This window comes from Trichosurus vulpecula, chromosome 1 (assembly GCF_011100635.1).
Source record: "Trichosurus vulpecula isolate mTriVul1 chromosome 1, mTriVul1.pri, whole genome shotgun sequence".
NCBI lineage: Eukaryota > Metazoa > Chordata > Mammalia > Diprotodontia > Phalangeridae > Trichosurus > Trichosurus vulpecula.
In genome coordinates this window covers 432,306,695-432,331,149 of record NC_050573.1, presented here as the reverse complement: position 1 = coordinate 432,331,149, position 24,455 = coordinate 432,306,695, and positions in this window count along the sequence as shown.

Genomic DNA, 24,455 nt, shown 5'->3' with positions numbered 1-24,455 from the left:
TTCCTTCCTTCCTTCCTTCCTCCCTCCCTCCCTTCCTTCCTTCCTTCCTTCCTTCCTTTCCTTCTCTTTCTTTCCTTTTTTTCTCTCTTTCTTTCCTCTCTCTCTCTCTCTCTCTCTCTCTCTCTCTCTCTCTCTCTCTCTCTCTCTTTCTCTCTCTCCCTCTTTCTTTCTCTTCCTTCTGTCCACGGAGACTATCATACCCTTACCTGCAGAGGCTCTGCCCAAAGGAATGTAAATTTTCATCGCTGAAACTTCACAAAATATCTTGGGGTTTACAGGCTAGATTTCTTTCCTAATGAACATGCCTTAAACCCAAATCACTTTGGTTCTCGTTAATTGGCCAACAAGAGGTCGCAGGCCAAGACCCACTTGGTCATTTTGGGGGCCCTGATTGGCTCAGAGTGAATGTAAACAGCAATCATTTCTGTTTGTCCAGAAACCCTGAGGGTCTTCCCCTTGCAGATTGATTTTTTTAACTAAACCCTAAAAGAGGAATGGCCCTAAAAGAGGCCATTCTTTGCTGAATTTCTTACCTAGCCTTAATCACTGAATGGGTGTTGCCTCAGTCAAACTGAGACCTAGGAAAGACCTTAATTTAAAAAGGTCAAGGTGTCCCAATGCATCCAGGGCCATCTCCAGTTGTCCTGATCTGTGTCTTGCCACTGGACCCAGATGGTTCTGAGGAGAGAGGCTGGTGACTTTGCACAGCCCTCCCTCGCTTAAATCCAACTCACTTGCAAGTCATGGCACCACCTCCCTGATGCCATGGTCCTCTTCAAGAACAAGAGACAAACAACAGCAACTATAGCAACATTAGATTTCTTCCAAGGTCATTTCCTAATCTAGTATTCTACAAAATAAAAAGTTTCCCCAAAATCTAATTTAGCTTAAGTTCCAAGACTCTTTCTATTGAATATAAGTTCCTTGAGAGCAAATTCTTGTTTCATTTGTGTCTTTCTATCTTCAGCACCTGGCACAGAGCCCAGCATATAGTAGGTGATTGAGAAATGCTTGTTGACTGATTAATTCTAAAAGCGACACTTTCTTCTATCCCACATTGGCTTTGAATTTCATCCTCAGGCTCTTCTCATTCCTATCAGCAGCAATCATCTTTTCTAATTAAACTCTATGTCTATAAAACCTCCATGAAACTAGGAAGGTCATTATTCAACTTCTGGGTGAAAACATATAATCAAATCAGTTTTAAATATTCCCTTTTGATTCTCCCTTTCTTATATTACTGAAAGGACAGTTCTTTGAAATCCCCCTTATTAACAATCACTGTTTGATTACTCATTTTCTGTTTTTCTCTTAGGGATTGAAATGAGATTGCTACCTTAAAATACAAAGACCTTTCATTTGATAGAGGACATTTGATAGTCATTTAATATTCAGGAAAGATATGGACATCTTCTACTGTCAACATCCATACCTGTAGAAGAGCAGAAGGCTATAGTAGACTTGGCCTTGGAGTTGGGAAGTGTTCAAGTCCCATCCCTGACACATGGTGACTGTGTGACCCTGGGCAAGTGACATGACCTCTTGGTAATCTTGGTGCCACCCAAGGCACCTTAGCAATTCTTTCCATTTTTGTGTGTCCTGATCCCTTTTTGCATCCTACGGACTCCTTTTCAGAATGTTTTTAAATGTACAAAATAAAAAGCATAGGGTTACAAAGGAAACCAATTACATTGAAACCTAGTTATCAAAATTTTTTTCAAGATTTTCATTCGTCACAATATTTTATTACTTTCATAAAGCTGTTATTTTGTATATGTCTTTGTTATATAGGCTGTGTGGAAAGAGGCAAATTTGCATTACATAAAAATCACTGTAGAAGTTGGCAGAATGGTCCATTTATAAAAAGTGAAAATTGTCTGTACACATAATTGGCACAGATTCAGATTGCCATCTATACTTTAAAACATTATCAGACACAGAAAGGAAAAGAAAATACTTAATGTAACCCTATTTTGTTTGTTTTTTCCATTACTAAATTCCTCCCCACACCCAGTATTTCTTTCCTATCCTCTACAAGAGAGTCATTCCATACAACAAATCATATTTATTACAGAGGAAAAAATGGAAAGATTAAAAAAATTTAGAAAAGTTCCTCAGTTCATTGTAAACATCTGCAAAATATGCAATGTACCACACCCATGGACTGCCCTACTTTGCAAGAGAGTGGGGTTAAGATGTCTTCTCATCCCTCTTCTTCAAAGTATCCTTGTTCTTTGTCATTTTGCAACATTCGCTTTGATGGTTTTGTGATTGTTCTTCCCATTAGTGTTTTCTTGACAAATAAAGTTGGATCAATACCCCTAACCAGGCAAATGCTCCCAAAGAAGTTGAAGATAGAGGAGTGTATTCTTATGACAAAGAAATGTCTACAAAGGCCTTTTTTAAAGGGTACCCAAATACTGAAGACAAAAGTAAATGACTTATATTAGAGGACTAGCTAAAGAGTGACATACCCGTGTCATATTGTGTCTCTGTCACCATTTCTATTAGCTACTTCAGTTCTGTGTATGTTTCATGCCTGTCCCATTGTGGTCATTGTTGGCAGTGTCCTAATCATGGACATCAGCATTGTCAGTGGCATTATAGTATCATTATCCATGCTATCACTATCGCTGGCGTTGATATTGCTATAGTTTCAGTGTGGTTCATCACAATCAGCATCATCACTGCCATCCCTATCAATAGAGTCAGCATTAGAATGATTGTCACCATCCTCCAACTTTTTATATCATCATCATCATGGCTGGCACCAGTACTGGAGTTACTGTCTTTATCCTCATTGCTGTTTCTATCATCATTACTTTTATCACCATTCCCATTTTTGTCTTCACCATTGTCATCATCGTGTGCCCAACAGTGTTTCAGGTAACGTCATGGTTCTCATTAACAATATTGCTGTCATGATCAGTGGAACTTTGGGCACCATCGTCACCGCTGTTGTCAGTATTGGTTGTTACGTTGTCAGAGGTGATTACACCATTGATTTCACCATCATCATTATCATCGCTCATCTTTACTTTCATCATCTTCAGCAGCCTGGGATGCAGGTGGGAATGTGGAACGTACAAAGGAGTCTTCCAGTTCTTCAAATTATCCTTGAACAATTTGGGCTGTGAAAAGAAGCTCAATGAATTCATCAGAACTATATTCATATGCATTGCTATTGGTGTCACTTGACAATGACATGGCAAGCTCTTGGGTCATAAGGAAGCCCGAAGGTATTGCTTCATTATATTTAGTTGGGCTTCTTGATTCACTCTCGGTCTGCGATTCTTGCTCTTTCTCTCCCATTTCCAAAACTTGTTTACTCTTTCAGCAGTTTCTCTAAGGGTTAGCTCAAACAGAGCTTCCAGGTTAAGAAAGTGGAGGCAGCTATTTTTTTCCAAGAACTGACGGGGATGTCCTGTTAGGCTTCTCCATCAGGAACACAGATCCAGTTACACTCTAGACTCTGAACAGAGACTTCTCAAACTATCAAAATATTTAAAAAATTAAGTCACACAGAATAGCTGCTCTAGGACTAGATTATAAAGAAGTTACTGATCTTCATAGGAGGAGGGATTTTCCACACTGGAAGCTCCCTCACGAGCATGAAATCATAGGTTTGTATGAAGGCGGGGGTGGGAACCCAGCTAACCAAATATTAAAAACTGGGTTGTAAAGCAATTTAGTCTCTGTCATTCTGAATTTTTCCCTCTAACTTGGTACATATGCCTTTTTTAGTCTGGAGAGACCAGTCTGAACGTTCCAGATTTGAGAAAGAATATAAGGGCATACTTGCATCCATGCTTAGGACACTCAGCCTACGTATGTGTTTTTCTGACTCCAGAATAAGACAACAATTAGATGCAGCCTATCCTTGCCTCTTTGATGCCCTGAAGTCTCCAGCTGGGATTGGTGTCCCCGTGAGCATTGTCATAGGATATTTCTCCAATGGAAAATGTGATCTTATTATAGAAAATGTAAACTGAGTCTCCAATCCTGCATGCTAAGTCAGGAGATGTAAGTCTCAGGGCATCAACTACCATCTGAGTAGCCTTGGACAAGATCTTTTTGCTTTCTGGGACTCAGTTTCTTCATCTGGAAAATGAGGGCATTGGATTAGATGGTCTCTGGGGTCCCTTCCAGATCTAAAAGTCAGTTATCTATTTTTTATTCCTACTCTGGAAGCATGGGCAAGCCTCTCTGGAACTCTGCTTTCCTGTCCATGAAATATGAATACCGTTGATCGCTATCCAAGATCTGTTTGCTTATTTTGTTATTTAATATTCTTGGAGGCTCATTCGGGAACAAAACGCAGAAGCCAGCATACAGTTTCTATCCACTGAATTTCATTCAATATCTGACAGGTAGATGAGACTCCCTGCAGAGGGAAAGGGTCAGGGTATCTCAGAGAAGGAAGATAACCCTGGAAAAGAGAGTGAGTGTGGATACCAGGAGTATTCAGAGGGAAAGGAAAAGTCTTTTTAGGGGAATTGAGTTTGGAACAATGAAAGGTAAATGATGAGAAGAGCCTTCAGGGTTACTGAATTACAAATTTAGTTAGATCTGCACTTATAAAAATATCTAAATTCTCTTTTTATCAGGAATCCAAATATCTGCAAAGCTGAAAAAGATTTCAATTCTGGCTCTGTTTCTTGCTATTTCAATTACTTTGGGCAAGCTATTTCACCTTTCTGAGCCTTGCTTTTCTTACCTGTAAAATGGGGGCAGGGGAAGGCAGGAAAGTTTGGATTCAATAACCTCTTAAGCTCCTTTCAGCTCCAATCCTATGGTCTTACTCTTTTTTTTTTACCCACATTTATGATTTCACTACTTATGGGAAACTTCCAATGTGGAAATTCCCTCCACTAGTACAACTCCAAAATTTATTAAAACTGATGTTCAATTAACCTATCAGACTTCTCTCTAAAATAATTGCTATGGTTTTCAAAGTTATTTGTTTTTATAGTGATGTCATTATTGTATAAATTATTCTCCTCGTTCTGTGCATTTTATTCTTCATCAGTTTATAAAAGTCTTCAAAATTGTTCATTTTTAAATATTGATGATATATTATCAATTATTCTTCTTATTCTACTTACTTCACTCAGCTTCAGTTCACAGAAGCTTTTCTAAGTCATCTATTTCGTCATTTCTTACAGTACAATTTACTCAGTTATTCCTGAATTGATGAACATCCCTCAGTTTCATACCATCTATGGATTCCAGAGGACAGGTGATAAAACATCTTATCCACTGCAGAGAGGTGATAGATGTAGGGTGCAGAATGAGATGCGCACACACGCACACACACACACACACACGCACGCACGCACATGCACACGCATATACACACATATATTATGTTTATATATGCATATATACGTACATACTACATAAATAGCCACTAAGGAAATTTTTTTCTTGACGATGTATATTTGTTTTAAGAACTTTGATTTGTTTGTTTTTGTTTCCGAATGTGGTAGGGACTAAGAGAAAGAAAAAATAAATTTCTGTTAATTTTTTTTAATAGAGAGGGGGTGGTGGTGTTACAATGTGAAATGTTCCATTCTCTTTCAGATAAGATCATTGTATTATTAGGTTTACTTAATACTTTACTACTTTGTTTTGTTATAAAAGACCTCTCACAAAATGGGAGTAATCCATAAACATTCATAATGTAAAAACAAAACATCAATAAGACATTGAAAACATTAAATAGCTGCTATGGTTTATTTTTTACACACATTCCCCCTCCCCTCCTCATCTCCACTGGAAATGTCAGAATATGGCTCATGTCTCTCAAAAGGCCTCCAGACATCTGCAAGCACTGAAGCTAACAAATCATTAACCACAGAACAGGCTCTTAAAGTCAGTAAAGAAGAGACTAGATTAGTATTCAAGGCCCTTTTAACAAATTCATAGCTACATCCCCCTTCTTCCCTTCAACTTCATTTCCTTCCACCTTAAATGTTCAGTCACTATCTCCCCAAAACTCACAACAAAACCCAGTAAAATTCCTGCCTCGGGCATTGCTAATGTGAGTCTCAAACCCCTCCAGTGTCAGCTGCTCTATCTTCCCCTATGGGGTCTATGTGCTCCACCCTGCCCCCTCCAGTGGCCACAGGCTACTATCACTCCTTCACTCTCTTTCTGCATCCCCATCTCTCAGCACCATCCTGCTGCTCCTTTTGGTATGCCTCATAGCACCATCAGATGACATGGCTCATCGTGCTTCCACTTTGGCCCTAGAACTTCCCTGGCATTCACCTAGCAGCAGAGTCCTTGCCCCTAGCCAGGTCTTCTTGGTCTCTCTGCATTGTACATGGCCTTACCACACGGGAGCGTCATCTTTCTCCTCTTGTGCCCGCACCTCCATCATTCTCCAGACCCACGTAAGGGAAGAAAAGAAGTCTTTTGGATTCTTTCAGAAGACAACCACCACAGTTCTGACACTCAAGTTCACTTGGTCAGGAAAATAAACAATACTTTACTACTACTGGATCACTTGAAGTACCTGATTGACTTGAGGACCCACTGAGCATGGAAAGCCTCCCTTACCCCTGGACAAACTTTGGTCTAGTCCAAGTTGGACTAGATAACTCTTCATAGAGTGATGCTATCATTATCTCCTTAGTGCAGATCTCCACCCCAGGATCAAAATTCAGAAGTAGAGTCAAAGACTGGTAGAGTTGAATCTAGTCCAAGCCAATCTAATCTAATAAACATTTAAGAGCCAATTATTTACATGGCACTTCCCTACCTGGTGGGAATACAAAGACAAAATTCTTTATTTTTTTTAATTTTCTTTTCTACTTGCCTACCCCCTCCAAAGATCTCCCCCATCCTCCCTTTCCCATAAATTTAAACACCTTCCTATAGCCCCCTATAACCTATTCCCTCACCCTCCCCTCTAAAGATCCCTCCCTTGTCTTCTCCCCTTTCCCATTTTATTTCTTCTGAATTTAGAAGACATATATGACACATATAAGATATATATATATATCTCCTAGATATATATATATCTCCTAGATATATATATATATCTTCTAGATATATATATCTCCTAGAGATATATATCTTCTAGATATATATATATATATATCTTCTAGACATGTAGATAAATATATATATATATATATATTATATGTGTGTGTGTGTTGTTCCCTCTTAAAACCATTCCCTATGAAAAAAGTTTACCAGAACTACCAGCCCTCCTCCCCCATCTAATTGCTCTGTATGAATTCTTCCTCTTGCTCCTCATTTGTATAAAATAATTACTCTTTTTAGTTCTTCTTAAATGATTTTATTTTTTAAATTCATATCATGCTCAGGTTTACCCCAATCTTTCTTATGAGCTACCCAATCTTTAATAAGAATCTTAGACATACATTTTGCATTTTACATATATCATAAGTAAACAGTCTGTCCTTATTGAATCCCTTATAATCAGCCTTTGGTCTGTACCTTATGTTTCTCTTGGCTCTTGGACGTCAAATCTTCTATTAAGTTCAGCTTGTTTTTTTTTAAACAAAGTCTTGAAAGTCTGACAGTTGATTAAATGTCCATTTTTTTTTTCATTCAGGATTATGCTTAACTTTGCTGGGTGTATTTTCATCCAGAGCCCCAGTTCTTTTGCTCTTCCCTATATAGTCTTCCAAGACCTGGGGTCCTTTAATATCTCTGCTGCTAGGTCTTATGTGATTCTAATCGTGACACCATCATATTTAAATTGTTTTATTCTCATTGCTTTTAATATTTTATCCTTGGGCTGGGGGTTTCAGAATTTGACTATGATATTCCTATAAGTTTTCCTCATATGATCTCTTTTAAGTGGTAATTGATGGACTTTTTCTATTTCTACTTCCCCCCGGCCCTGGTTCTAATGCTTCAGGACAATTTTCTTTAATCATTTCTTGTATTATTGTATCCAGATTCTTTTTTCGATCATAGCTTTCACTTAGTCTAATTATTTTTATGTTTTCTCTTCTTGATCTGTTCTCCAGATCTGTTGTTTTTCTTGCAAGATGTTTCACTTTCTTTTGTATTTTTTCATTATTCATATTTTGTTTAATTATTTCTTGATCTCTTATAATTTCACTGGCTTTGCCTTGCCCAATTCTAATTTTCAAGGTGTAATTTTTTTTCTTAAGATTCTGGATCACCTTTTCTAATTTCTTGATTTTCCTTTCATAATCTTTTTGGTTTTCTTGGATTGTTCTTTTTTGTTTTGTTTTGTTTTTCCTCCGTCTCTGTCATCTTTGCTTCAATATCCTCCTCTGAAGATGAACCCTGGTCTTCTCTATTCCTGTAATGGCTTTCTATGGTTGGATTCTTTCTTATTTGCCTGTGCATTTTTGGTGGTAATATCTTAATTTTTGTAATCACCTCTAGCCCTGGGAGATGGGAGATGGTGCCTCCTGTCCCCAGATCTTCAGTTCTCACCTCTAGCCTGGAGCCAAAGCCAAACCTCCAACCTCCTGTAAGTGCCCACAGCCAGGGGCATTCTGCCCCACTGCTTCTGCACTCACCGGGTGCTCTTTCCTTCCTTCTCACCCCACTGCTGCACAGCTGGGTCTGGTGTTCCTTGTTAGCAGAGGTTCCCTCGATCTTCCCGGGCTCAGACACCCAACTCCCCTCACTATTAAGGGTAAAAGTTCCTGTGGCTGGGCCTACTCACCCTCTCAAACCAACTAACCCCAGGGCTTGCCACTTGTTGTTAAAGCAGAACGTAGCCTGGAGGTGTTTACTATTCACAGGGACCAAACCTCCTCCTGGGATTTTTCTTCTGATCTTCCCAAATTGTCCCAGGAAGACCCCCATTGTGCCCATATTCTTATTTATTTTTACCTGTACTTTGTTAGCCCTAAGATGCTATTTAATCTCTTTTGTGGGGGAAAATCTTGAGAGCTTGGAATTTTCTGATCTACTCTGCCATCTTCCCAGAATCCACCGAAGAGTATTCTAGGGAGTTCAGTAAAAGCATTCCATAAAAGGTGCCCCTTAAAGGAAGCTAGGCATTCTATGTGACAGAGATGAGGAAGGAGTGTATTTCAGTAATGGAAAACAGCCTAGGCAAAGGCACAGAGGAAGGACGTGAACTATCAAGTTCAAGGGAAAGCAAGTACAACAGTTGACAGGTCCTTTGGCTCCTTCTGGTTCCTTACCTGAAGAAAAATTATTGTGTCCCATTGAAGAGAGAAAAGTACTTTGTCCAAGATGAACCAGCCAACTGACATGGGACCTTCCTTCATGGGTAGACAGGTTGTATATCTTTTGGAAAATGCCCTGGATGGTCATAACTGGCTCATGGTATGGCTTTGGTACTAGGCCCATACAGGAGTTCTGAAGGAACAGAAAATCACTATGCAGCATCAAGCAAGCCACACGAGGTAGGTCAACATGTTTTTATATTAATCTTTCCTCCTACTCTGGAGAAGGAGAATTCGGCTAAATAGGTACCCGGGCTCTGGGGTTGGATATTTGTTCTCGATTCATTTCTTAGATTTATTTATAAAGACAATTCTTGGTTAACCATATCTGAGAAATTTGCATCACAGATTATCTGCAGGACCACTGTTCCAGCACAGCCTGCCCACTACAGGGCTGTGACTGGACTAAGCATGTGTATGATTTGTTCTTAGATGTGAAGCATTTATTTGTAAGTAAAAAATTCATTTTTTAGCCCTAATTACTATAACTTCATAAGTACAATTAATACTTATATTTCTCTTCATTCATAATGAAGGAGGCTATAAATTAGAGACAATTAAGTTATATCACTCCTCAAACAATCGGGATAAAGGCAGTATTTTGCTGGTATGTCACTTACACTCAAACCTGAGATATTTTAAATTACTTTGTTTACTATTTCTTAATGCTAAGTTAGTTTTAAGATTGCTTACACATACATAGCCCGCCCCATGAACACACAAAGTGTGTCTAAATTATTAAAAAACAAATAGCGTCTCAAAAGAGGTGGTAAATGCTGGGGGGTGAGCCTCTTTTCCATGGGCCCCATCACCCCACTGTGACAGAACTTCTAGGCTATCCTACTTGGAATCTCCTAAAGGCAACTTCTCCTTCTGCTTCCTACCTGTCTCCCCTCCCTGAGAACAATGTCCAAAATAATGGATTCAACAAGAATATTCAGGTTGTCTTGCTCCTCCATTAGCAGCGATAATAGACACTATATACATTTACATGTAGATTTCCCATTTAATACGTCATAAATAATGTCAAAAAATTGCACAATTCTGGAAGCTTTGAAGTTCACTAAAGGATATGAATAAATACTTTCCTATTTAAAAGATAATTCATTTTTAAAACACCTGTCTTGGGTCAACTATCTAATTCTCCTAAGTCATCAGATAAGACAAATTGGTACAAGTAGTTCAGATAGTATTGTTAGTAACTGACCCAAAGAATTTGTAAGTTTTATCCATTCTGTAAGTTATAACCATGTATTATTTATGACTCATGTCTGCCTTGGGGCTTCAGTTTCTCAATTCTGGAGCAGTTTTATCTCCCAAGAATGGTTGCCGTGTTTAACAGTGAGGCCTATGACACCACAACAAGTTATCAGAAAAATCAGCTTGTGGTATGAACTAGTTTGTATTTCATCCTAACCAGAACAGTGGAGGAGAGATTAGTGGAAGGGCCTTTGTGACCTTGCAGGAGCTTCGAATCAGTGTGAGATGAATAACAATGGACCACACTTCAATAACGCTTGAGAGGCTTGGTATGTTTAGGTACCTGCAGTATTTCTCGGTTGGAGCTGAAATTTTTCCACAGCAACAATTCGTATTTTCTGCACCATGTTGTTTCTCTTTTACATAGTTCACATATGTATCAAACTTGAGGCAATAGGAAGAATACATTGACACTGTATTATATACGCTCATTGCACTTCCATCCAAATCCATCTCAGAGTCCTCTAAACTCCTCTATGTCTATTCAGGGCTCCATCCTCTTCCAGTCACCCAAGGTCATGAACTTGGAGCTGACTTTGATTGTTCTCTCTCCTTCGATCCCCATATCCAATCTATTGCCAAGTCTTGCTGGTCCTACCTCCACCACGTCTATGGCATCCTTTCCCTTCTCTCTACACACACACAACTATCATCTGATTTCAGGGCCCTGTCACCTCTCTCATGGACTACTGCAATAATCTCCTAACGGGTGGCCCCTCACCAAATTCTCTCCTCTCCAGGCCATCCTCCATACACCTGCCAAATTGATATTCCTGAACCACATACCTGACCTACCTGACCATGTCACACCCCCTCCTCAAAAACCTTGGCTTCCTATTACCCCTGGGATAAAGCGCAAATTCCTTAGCCTTGCATTTAAAACTCTCTACAATCCAGTGCCTACCTACCTTTACAGCCTCATTTCGTATCATTTCCCTTCCTGCACTCCCCTTTTCAGCCAAACTGCCCTCCTAGCTATTTCCTGAACAAGATATCACATCTTGGCAAGGCTATCTATCCCCCAGCTTTCTCCAAAGCCCAGCTCACAGTCTACCTCCTACAGGAAGCCCTTCCAGATTCCCCCACCCCTCATTTGTTAATACTCCCTCCTTGCTGTCCATGATGTATCTGTTTGTGTCCATGATGTATCTACTACTTAAGTTCTTTAGGGACAGAGGTTGTTCCATTTTTGACTTTGTATCCCCTGCACCTAGCATACTGCCAACGTGTTTGTTGAGTTAAATAAAACTACACACTATGAAGCATTCATCACATGTATCTATGTGCATTTACAGATTTCAGCCCCCATAAATTCAATCCTTTACACATGTCGTTCCTAAAAATAATGAAATAAAATTGGTTTCCATCTGGCTGTTTGCACAGCAGCTCACACTCAAGACACGTCCAGAAATGAAGTGTGTAACCAGGCAAAGTCAACAGAAGAAGTCTCAGTACAGGGCAATCAAAATAATGAAAGGCAGGTAAGGCTTGTTGTAGTGGGACCAGGTAAAAAAAAATTAGTACTACGTTCTGGAAGCATGAAGAGAGGGAGTATGGAATCCATCGTGTAGTAGATAGAGTGGAAGAAGGAGGGGGAAGGAAGGAAGGAAGGAAAGAAGGAAAGAAGGAAGGAAGGAATAAAGGAAGGAAAGAAGGAAGGAAATGAAGAGAAAGAAGGAAGGAAAGAAGGAAGGAAATGAAGAGAAAGAAGGAAGGAAAGAAGGAAGGAAGGAAAGAAGGAAGGAAATGAAGAGAAAGAAGGAAGGAAGGAAAGGAGGAAGGAAGGAAAGAAGGAAGGAAATGAAGAGAAAGAAGGAAGGAAGGAAAGAAGGAAGGAAATGAAGAGAAAGAAGGAAGGAAGGAAAGAAGGAAAGAATATGCATTTATTAAGTGCCTACAGTGTGCCATGAGTTGTAGTAACCACTGAGGATACAATACAAGCAGCAACTACAACAAAACGATAGTCCTTGTTCTCCAAGAACTTCTGTTCTAATGGAAAAAGAAAACACACAAATAGGAGCTGAAAAGGGGAGGAATGAGTGATCCTCTCTCAGATGTGGGTGAGTGCTTTTGAAGTTCAGTCAGGAACAGAAGTGAGAAAAGAATGTAGATAGGTCAGCCTGGGCTTCCCAGAATGGAAGCTCCAGGAGAAACTCACCCACAGGCGAAGGGAGTGTGGTTCTTGTAGAAAGATATTCCAGGGTGAGCAGGCCACAAAGGTGGTAGAGATGGGGAACCTGTGGCCTCGAGGCCACATGTGGCCTTCTAGGTCCTCAGATGTGGCCTTTTGACTGAGTCAAAGTTTTACAGAACAGATCTTTCTATGAAGGGGATTTGTTCTGTGAAGTTTGGATTCAGTCAAAGGGCCTTGAGGATCTAGAGGGCTACATGTGACACTGAGGCCACAGGTTTCCCACCCCTGTTAGGCTATTCCAGGGCAAGGAGGCCCCAGATGCTGAAGGAATTTCCAGGATGAGCCAGCAGTAGAGGAGGCATGGTTTTTGAAGTTTTTAAAGGGAGTCAAGAACAGGACAGGCAGGAATCAGCAAAACCTGGCTTTGAATAACCACCTCAGGCAGTTACTAGTACTATGAGCATGGTCAAGTCATTTCTGTTCCCTAGGTCTCCATTTCCTGAATGAGAGGGTTGGACTCAGTGACCTAGAACTTCCTTCCAGCTCTAGGTTTGTGATCCTCTGAAGTGTGCAGATACAGCAACCATGCCCTTTGCTACCAAATCCCAGAATAGAGGATTCTATTCAAGGTCTGAAATAAGCAAATTCTGGACAGGCACGCTCCCAGTGCTCTGTCCCTGGGTATAAAAAAGGTGTCATTCCCATGGATATCAATTGAAGAGCAGAAATAAGTCCCCATCTCAATCCTGACCATGGATCGCTTGATAACAGCCCATAGAGGGCAGGGAAATTCCTGCTTCTTTTGTGTTGTCCCCAAATACAATTTGAGTCATTCTCCTGGAGGAACAGTTTGGCTCATTTGGCCCCCTGAGCTTGTGTTCAATGAAGCTGTCAGACCACACAACAGACCCCACAATGCAGCTGACCAGTGGGCAGCACTGGAGGGATGGACTTGGCAGTCTGGGCATTAGCTCAGAGATGCCAAAGAAGAATAAATTATGGCTCAAATTCTCTGTGCCTTTCACACACACACACACACACATGCACACACATGCACACATACTTCATCCATTCATTCATTTGTTCATTTGATTATTAATTTAATTTTTTTTAAAATTTTGCCATGGTCGGGGTGGGGGGTGGAGGGAAACCTGATTTCATTTACATAGGGATCTTTCAGGGAGAAAATGCCTTCCAATACAGAGAAACTGTTGTGTAATTTATGGTTTTAGTTGCTTGGGGCATTGAGAGGCTAACTAACCTGCCTAGGGTCACACACCCAGTATGTGTCAGAGGCAGGACTTGAACCTAGGTCTTCTTAACTCTGGCTCTCTAACCATTATGCTGTGCAGCCTTTCTAATAATTAGTAATACCAACAATAGTAGCTGGCGTGTATATAGTGCTTTAAACTTTGTGAAGCACTTTACACATATGTACATACGCATTCGTATATGCATAGTGCTTCGCAGACTTTATATATAATTTTATTTACATATTTTGCATATGTTTTCATGTGTGATATACGTGTATGTGTGTGTAAAGCTAGGTGGTACAGCTTAGCCCGGAGTCAGGAAGATTTATCTTCCTGAATTAAAAACCAGCCTGGACACTTACTAGCTGGGTGACCCTGGGCAATTCATTTACTCTGTTTGCCTCGGTTTCCTCACCTGTAAAATGAGCTGAAGAAGGAAACGGCAAATCACTCCAGTATCTTTGCCAAGAAAACCCCATATGGGATCACGAAAAGTCAGACAAGACTAAAATGACTGAACAACAACAAATATATATTTAATTTAATTTAAACCTAACAGTTTCCACCATATGCCACCAACTGCTCTCCTCGGATTCAACTCTACCATTATCAAGATCCCAAAACATGTTCATCACCAGGAAACTCATCATCCCTGAGCCAACATCAGGTCTGGTACTCACGCCTCCGCCCCTCTGATTGGAGAGCTAGAGGACAGACCTTCCAAAGCCTCCGTTTAAAGAGGGCTCAGAGGTTTCAAAGACCAATCATTTCCCACCAGCCACACTCTATGGATTGACTCTACTGTCATTAGACTCCCTGGCAAGGAGCCTTCTCCCCTCCCAACTCCCCCAATCCTGCCATTCAGCTTCCTTTTGTATGTTGTCTTCCCCTATTAGATCGGAAGCTTCTTGAAAACAGGGACTGTCTTTTTCTTATTTGTATCTCCAGGCTTAGCACAATGCCTGATAAATAGGTACCTCAGAAGTTATCTCCATTCTATAGATGAGGAAACTGGGCCTCTGAGAGGTTATATGACTTAGCCAGGACCACTTCAATTAACCAGTTGACAGGATTGCTGTACAAACGCTTAAACAGGAAAGATGAACTTTAACCAACCAAATTTCAGAACAAACAAACAAAAAAAACTTTTGTGCATGGGATTGAAAAATAAATATCATGATTTAGTAAGTGCAGTCAACTATTCACTTCTTCCATTTGGGTCTACATATTTTTGTGAGGTTCTTTTTTTTTCAGCTATGACAGCCATTAGGACTAAATAACTAAATACATTGAACTTAGAATCTTATCTTTGAATCACTGTATCACCAAGTATTAAACCAAGATATTTTGAAAAATAATGAAGCATATTCAACCATATCACTCTTGCAAAAATAGTAATATTATTTAAAACATTAAACATTATTTAAATGATTAAAGTATTAATATTAAAAGGCATTAATATCTCCATCCTCTATCTCTGTAACTTTGCACAGGCTGTGCCCTCAGGCCTGAAATGGTCTTCCCCCACTATTTCCTCTCCTTAGTCTCCCTGGCTTCCTTCAGGACTAGACTCAGCTTCAATCCCTCTTCTGTCATAGATCTTTCTCAACCTCCACTCTCAGCATCTGTTAGTGCAGCTTTCAGATTCTCTTCTATCCACTGTGTATGGATCTTACGCTTTATACACTATCTCCTTCAGGAGGATATGAGCTCTGTGAGGACAAGGCCTGCTTTTGCCTTTCTTTATATTCCCAAGATTTAGTGCTATGCCTGGCACATATTAAGTACTTACTAAATGTTTTTTGACTATTGAATGAGTGAGAGCAAAAATAATTTTTGTACAACTAATGAGTAATCTTTTTCATTTTTAAAAAATAATATTGTTTTCCTCAATTACATGTAAAAACAAATTTTAACATTCTTTTTTTTTTAATTTGAGTTCCAAATTCTATCCCTCTCTCCCTTCCCTTGCCCTCCCTGAGACAATCTGATAAACAATCTGATACAGGTTATACATGTGCAATCATGTAAAACATATTTCCATATTAGTCATTTCATGAAAGAAAATTCAAACAAGAAAAAGAAAGAGAGAGAAGAAAGAGAGAGACAGAGAGAGAGAGGAGAGTGGGGGAAGGAAAGAAGGAAGAATGGAAGGAAGGAAGGAAGAAAAGAAAGAAAGAATGAAGGAAGGAAGGAGGCAAGAAAATAGTATTCTATATTCAGAATGAGTAATTTTTTTTAATTGCTCATAAAACATCATTTTTATCTCATCCTTTTAAATTTCAATTTTGTATATGTTTTGTAATATATATGTACAACAGGACATGTATATAATTTAGAAATCAATATGCATCTATTAGGGGTGCATGCTCTAAAATGTATACTAATACATGCTCTAAAATGCATACTAATGATCAAAAAAGTTTAAAGACATTGGTCTCCCCTGTACCTTGGTTTAAAATAACTACTGATGTTTCTGATAAAGTCTGAATTTCCAGTCCTCATGCCCTTTCTTCAACATCTTGGCTCTTTGTTCTCACAGTGGTATCAGATGAACCCACAGACTATCTTGATAAAGGAGTTTCACCATCATTGTCAGTCTCCAAAGTCAAAGTGGGTACAAAACCGTGGTTCATTCAATTAACCCAAACTCTCTCCTTCTCTGGTGATGGCAATCATTGATTCCAATTTTTAGCTGCCTACCAGGCAAATCTGACTACTTGGCTTAGTACCTTGGCAATTTTTGGCAAAGTTTTCTACTTTAGTAAGCCAGCCCTGGAGAAGACTCCCCACCCCACCCCTTCCTGGAGGTACCTGGTGCCAGGCCTTTGTCTCTGTCTCTTAATGAAAAGCACACACAATACATGCAAGAAAATGGTACAGAGCATTGCTGTTTCCTTCTCTCTCTCACTCTCTCTCGCTCTCTCTCTCTCCCCCACTCTCTCGCTCTCTCTCCCCCCCCCTCTCTCTTTCTCTCTCTCTCTCTCTCTCCCCCCCTCTCCCCCCCTCCCTCCCTCCCTCACCAAAGTCCTGCCAACAAGGGATTTGAGCAGGATTCTCACATCTACCTTTTATAGTAATTCCCCTAAGGACATTCCAGCTGGGCACTCCCACCTGTCTTTGATGTCCAAAGATTCAAAATATTCTGAATGTATGCAAAATCAAAAAACTACTTCAGCAAGGGTTGCACACTTATTAAGTATCTCTTTCACTTTTCTCCTGGCCGCATTTCTGATTCTCCAGACATTCCACAGCAACCTTCTCACCCTGAAAAAATCCCTCCACTTCTGTGGTCCTGCTCTCATTGGTGAGTTACGCCCAGAACCTCCATTTTGAGTAAGGGCCCAGGCCAGCCATGCCCACTCCTTTACTCCTCTCCTATATCTACTACTGAGTCTCTGGACTTCCCATGTCACACTCCCAGACACCTTCCCAGCCTGGAAGACGGCTCCTATCCCCAAGGCCTTCTTACCCCTGAATATCTCTCTACCTCCTCCTATTGGTGAGTTTCTCTCAGGACCTTATTTTGAGGAAGTACCCTGGGCAGTCATGCTCACACCACTCCCTTACTTCTTTCCCCGTTCTACCCCTGACTTTCTGGATTTCTTCCCTCCCACTTTTCAGTTCTTTTTATGTTTTTGTCTTCTCCCGCTAGAATGTAAGCTCCTTGGGGGCATAAAGGGTCTTTCTTTTTGCTCATATCTTTATTTCCAGTATTTATCATAGTGCTTGGCACATAGTAAACACTTAGGAAAATTGTTGACTTGTACAGGACAGCAAGAATTTTTGTTCAGTTGTTTTCAGTCATGTCTGACTCTTCACCACCCATTTGGCGTCTTTTTGGCAAAGATAATGGAATGGTTTACCATGTCCTTCTCCAGTAAGGATACAAATATGAAAATGAAATACTTCCTTCTCTCAAGAGACTTATATTGTACTAAAATGTACTATAAATGAGATGGTTTCAGAAAATCCTGGGAAGACTTGTATGAAATGACACAAAGTGAAATGAGCAGAACCAGAGCCATTGTACAAAATAACAACAGTATTGTAACAATAATCATGTGTGAAAGACTTAGTAACTCCAATCAATTCAGTGATCCACCACAACTACCTCCAGAGAAAAAATTGATGGACTCAAGAGAGCAGAATGAAACAAATTCTTTTTTCCTTTCTTTATTTTTCTTGCCTTGCTTTTTCAGAAGATGGCTAATGTGGAAACATGTTTTGCATGATTTCAAATGTATGACATGTATTGTAATTCTTGCCTTCTCAATGGGTGGAGAGGGGCTGGAGGGAGAGAGAAAATTTGGAACTGAAAATAAATTTTTTTTTAAAATAAAACAAGAAAAATGGAAAATGTCCAACATTTAATGTGGAATGTTTACAGAAGTATCTTTGCTATGGTATGTTCTAAATCCTTAGAAACTCCTGATGTCCTGCCTATGGTCTTCTAACACTGACAGCACACTGTGATTTCAAGGAGCAAACTAGGTTACACCCAGCCCTAGACTAGCCCATCAGGAGGGCTAGCTGCCAGCAGGGGCTTCATTGAGCTTAATCCCAAATATTGCTGCATCCTGAGTCAAGGCACTGAGGAAGTAACTGACAGATCATGTAAATCATGAGGAAACATGATGCATTAATGTTTCTGGTTTCATGGCTATCGGTTCAGCATTAAAAAGCAGTTGTTTCTGATTATCAAAAACAATAGATTATTAGAAACATGCTGGAGAGTTGGCAGCCTAGTGATAGATATGATGGATGTCATAGCATGTGTGAAGCATCCTGCGAACCTTAAAGTGCTTTATAAATGCCAGCTATCATATCATCTTTCTTTCAAAATTATGACTGAATAAATGTTGTTAAAGGTAAACATAATCCATTAAAAATCAGTCTTCTATATTCATAGAAAATACTCAAGATTACCAAAACCAAACAAAATATGTGTTATGTGTGTCTCCATTCTTGACTGAGTCGCTGCAAAGAAAATATTTTATAAAAGAGGAGAGTATAGTATTCACAAAATATTCATCTTTTGTTTTTTACAGATGTCCACATTCAGGACCCCAGGAGTTGTGAAAATTCATTTTTAGTTACATTTGAAGGATGGTTATTTAGGTGTGTTTGTAGGAAATAATGTTTTACTGCTTGATATTTATGATATTGGTGTTCAGTCATTTTTCAGGCATATCTGACCCTTCATGACCCCATTTGGTATTTTCTTGGCAAAGATATTGAGTAGTTTGCCTCACTGGGGATGGGGTCTGGCAAGGGGTGACCCACTTTGAGCATTCTAGAACCCAAGGAATAAAAGAGGACCATGAAAAAGCTGTGCACTAGGAGAAGACAAGGTGCCAAACTCATACAGGATTGCAGAAACAGGTGGTAGTATATGGCAGCTCTGTCATTTACTACTCGGTTCCAAGTCACAAATCCAGGGCAGACTAAGAAATGGACCTATGCCCAGGGATGGCATTCTAGAGCAAGGATCTGTTGTAGGCCTTAGTCAATATATTAAAAAACAATTTAGGAAGAAATCAGTGGTGCAGCTCAGACCCCAGGAACAGAGCAGGCTCTCAGACCCAATATCTAGCCCAGTCTGAAGCCAGTAGAGGAACAACCAGGGCAAGAATCCCAAAACAGAGGGAAACCTACACTCTGAACCAGCAGGGCTTTCCAGCTGACTGATAGTAAGCAAATCCAACAGCAGTCTACTGGAAATCCAAAGAAGGCAAGCCCACAGACCTGTTGTTCAGATTCAAACCAAGGTGAGCAACATGCAGAGCTCAGACCAAGAGAGGCAGCAATGAGACTTGCTCTAGATCATTTTGGTAGTACTAAAAGTGTTCGGGTCCCCCCAGCTTGAGCTATCCCTGTGATCCTGAAATAACACAACACTCAATACCCCCAAGAAAGTAGCAGAAGGACCAGCTCAGACATTCCCTCCAGACATGCAGAAAGCCTAGACCTAATGTCGAGTTCGAAGTGAGAAAGTAGGTTGGAAGAATAAACAAACAACAAAGAAACCCACCAAAAAAGCTATAATGGTGGCAGGAATGCTCAAGACATAAACCTAGAAGAAGAGACTCCAAAATATCAAGAAACACAGCCTCAGAGAAAAACATAGCTTGGATAAGACACAACTAGAATTCCTAGAAGAGGTGAAGGAAGAGTTTGTTTTTTTTTAAAGAGTTAAAATGTTCATTATACCTAAAATGAGGGCACTTGAAGAAAAAATTTGGAAAAGAAATAAGAGCTATGGGAAAAGGGAATTGACAGCTTAGCACAAAAGGTACAAAACCTTGCCCAAGCAACAAACACCCCGAAAATTGGAATGGACCAAATAGAAGCCAATGGCTCCACATGACAACAAGAAATATTAAAACAAAAATAAAAGAAAATACAAGGTATCTCATAGCAAAAACAACTGGAAAACAGATAAAGAATAAGAAATTACTGGAAAGTCTAAACATGTTGTTTCAAGAAATCTCTTTTTTTGGTAGTGGGGGAAGGCAAGGCAATTAGGGTTAAGTGACTTACCCAAGGTCACACAGCTAATAAGTGTGTCAAGTGTCTTGAGACCAGATTTGAACTCAGGTCCTCCTGACTACCAGTGTTCTACTCACTGCACCACCTAGCTGCCCCTATTTCAAGAAATCTTAAAAGAAATCTCTTAGAACAAGAGGGCAAAGTGGAAATAGAAAGAATCCACCAGTCAGCTCTTGAAAGATCACTAGTAAAAATCCAGAGTTTCCAGGTAAAAAAAAAAACACTACAGGCAGCCAGAAAGAAAGTAACAAAGAACCATAGTCAGTATTATAATAGTTAAAATAAGATAAACTGAGGCACAAAGTTCTGAACACAATTCATTGGTAAAGCATGAATCTACCAATAAATAGGATTTCATCTCCTTCAATAAGCTGAGATCCCAAACAAGGGGGACAGTTTTCTTTTGCAGGTTTTGGGGAGTACAGAACAAAGAACAGAACAGGGTAGGTGACATCATGGGGTTGAGGACAACATGATGAGTTACATAGCTGAGGCATGGAGGACAATATGAGTGGTTGGAAGTTTGGTAACAAGTGGCTAGCAACTACCCCCTCCTTCTTTCCTGTGGCTAAGAACTGTTCATTGTTTGAGTCCACACATTTTGGCCAGTAAACCAGATATCCTTGAAGGATAACTTAGTGGTATAAATATATTAAGCCCAGCTCCCTTGTGTTACCATGCATCCGCCAAGGTCAGCTAATTCCTTGAGGCAAGAATAGATCAGTGATTACAAAGAGAAATTGATTCTAAAATTAACCCCTTACAGACCAGCTGAATCGCCAAACTAAGTTCAGAGATAGAGAGCCATGATTTAAGCAATTACAGGAGACCGAAACTAATAAATTGTAAATAGGATCAATAAGAAAATGACACAGAACTCAGTACTGATCATTTCAGTATCACACATGATCTAGCAGCCACTGCAATAAAGAAGCAAAAAGTTTGGAATACCAGTTTCCAGAAAGCAAAAGATATGGGCTTACAACCAAGAATAACTTACCATAAAACAGAATAATCCTACAGAAATGGATCTTTAATGAAATAGAGGACTTATAAGCATTTTTGATGAAAAGACCAGAGTGGCATAAAAACTTTGAAATTCAAACATAAAATTTAAGTGAAATATAGAAAAACACAAATGCACAATCATAAGGAACTAAATGAGGATAAACTATTTACATTCTAATGTGGGTAGATGATATATGTGTTCCCTCTGAATACTATTATCATGAGGGATCATAGACACCGTGTAATTAGACAGAAGACCTGAGAGTGGTTCTGTTATGTCTTGATCTTAAAAGAAGAATAGAAAATGAGAGTAAGAAGAATATAGTACATTATGGGGAAGGATGGAGAAGTTTAGAGAAAAGTATCTCACATAATCAGTGTGGGTAAGTAATGGAGAGGGTGAGGGAAGCCAATGACCCTTGAAGTTTATATTCATTGGAACTGGTCAAAGAAGGAAAGGAGAGAAAGAATGTGTATGTTAGGTACAAAAATACTCTTCACTCAACAGGGAAATAAAAGGAAAAGGAGAAAAGGGAGAAGGGGAAATAGAAGGAGGATAGAGAGAGGAAAAGATTGCTCCTAAGTAAAAGAAATTTCAACTAAGGATGTTGTAAGGTCCATAATTCCCCTGGCTGGGGAACCCTGTACCTCCCCCATGACCATGGGGTGTTCTTTTGATACCGAAAGAAGAGGCCAAGTATGTCTAGGTTGATTATAGTTAGTAGTTTAATCAATCATTATGAATACTCACAAAATGGGCAATCTTCAGTCTGGGGCAATGGCCAGACAATTTAGTGGGTCCCCTCTCAAAAATCCCCATGGTAATCATAGAAAACAGACAAAGGTAGGAGGAGCTAGAGAGTGCATCCCTACTGATTGATGGATGTTTTTGGTTTTCTGCTTAGTAATGAGCTTGGATAATAGCCACTTTATGCACAAATATAAGTGTGTATTGATCATGCACCATGTAGTCACATATGGGTCACAATATTCTTGTTATGGCTTTCATAGGTCATAGTAAGTTATCACTCAGTGTCTAAGTTATGATTCAGTATCTAAGGTATGATTTTTAACAGGTCTCCATGTTCAGGCTTCCACCTTTCATAGAATTTAAGTTTTCTGTGTGACCTTGGGCAAGTCACTTAACCCCAATTGCCCTGTCTTCCCCCCTGCAAAAAAAAAAAAAAGAATTTAAGTTTTTATTGCTTTTCCCCAATTGGGACCCCACAGATGTACAAAAATATCTACAGCTCTTTTTGTGTAGGCAAATAATTGGAAACTGAGGCAGGTGTCCATCAATTGGGAAATGGTTGAACAAGTTGTGGCATATAGATGTGATGGAAATTTTTTTTGGCTGAAAGAAATGTTGAAGGGAATAGTTTTAGAGAAACCTGGGAAGGTTTGCATGAATGGCTACAGAATCAGGAGAACAATTTGCAGACAGCCATAGCATAAAGCCAAACAACTTTGGAAGACTTAGGAACTCCGATCAGAGAAATGATTGACTATGATTCCAGAATATTAGTAATGAAACATGCTACCCACCTCTTCATAGCATTGAAAGATTCAGAGTATAAAATTATATGTGCATTTACATATATGTGTATATACAATTATGGAAGAAATATCTTCTTTCTGAGTTCATGTGGTAAGTGTCCGTTCCTAAAACATACCACAGTGCAGAAATTATAGAGCTAAAGATCTAGGTTTTATTATTATGTTCAAACATAGTTCAGGCCTCAGAACAATAAAACTAAACAACCATTAGGATTCATGTAGACAAAATTATGTCAGAGTGACAGAGAAGTAAATCCTTTACATATTTCAATCTTATATGTTCTTCTTAGACCGTAGAACTTAGAAAAGCTAAAAAAAAAGATAGATTCATAATCCTTTGCTTCTTCGAATTCATAAAAGTTGAAAAAACTTAGTCAAACAGAGTCATAATCTCATACATAAACAAACCAAGTGAAGCAGAATCTCTACATTAGCTAAGTCAGGTTGCAAATTAAACTACAGTTTAGAGGATTCACAAATAGGCTGATTAAGGGGGAATATTTACATGTCACCAAGGAGTCAGGGACAGTTGAGATTCTTCTGACTTCTTATCTAAGCAATATTTAAGGCTTTAAGTAAATTTTTACATCTCATGGAACAGGTTTTGGTCAGGTAAAGTTAATATTAACAAAAGATAGGCTTTCAGTTAACCAAAAGTTGCACAAGAAATAAAGGCAAATCAAAAATTTAAAGGTCTCATTGCAATGTATATACATATATATACATACATATATATGTATACATATATGCATATATATGTATGTATAATATATATGTGTGTGTATATATGCATATATGTATGTATAGAGGTGTGGGTGTGTGAGTGTGTGTGTGTGTGTGTGTGTGTGTATGGAGGGACAGACAGAGAGAGATGGTCAGTTTGGAATTTGTTTTCCTTGACTATACACTTTTATAACAGGGATTTTGCTCTTCTTTGACAATTTGGAGAGAGGGGTGGGAAAAAAGAAGATATATTTTTGCTGATTAAAAAAATTAATTTAATTTTTATAAAAGAGGCAATTGCCTTTGTTTCTTTTCCTAAATGGACATTTCTAGCTTTAGTGATAACTTGGAGTTTAAGAGTCTCTGGGTGAGTACTTGCTACCGATCAAAAGATTCCCGTAACCACATGCTTTTCAGAGGAGAAGATGACTGTAGCCAGGAACACACAACAGCTAAAAAAACAAAGAAAACAATAATCTGGTTGTCCAGGAGATCTGAAATTTGCAAGTTACTCGGACAATGCAAGGTTGTGGTAAATGAGAACTATCTATTCAGCAGTTCCACAAAGTTGTCTTTCTTTTCTGGCCAGAGCATAATGAGTGTAACGAGCTATTTTAAATGTTTTATAGTTTTGGTATTTCATTAATGTGTGTCTTTGCTTCTTTAGAGGCATCTAGGCCTCTAATGGATAGAGACTGGCCTTGGAACCAGAAAGATTCATCTTCATGAATTCAAATTCTTCCTCAGACGTAC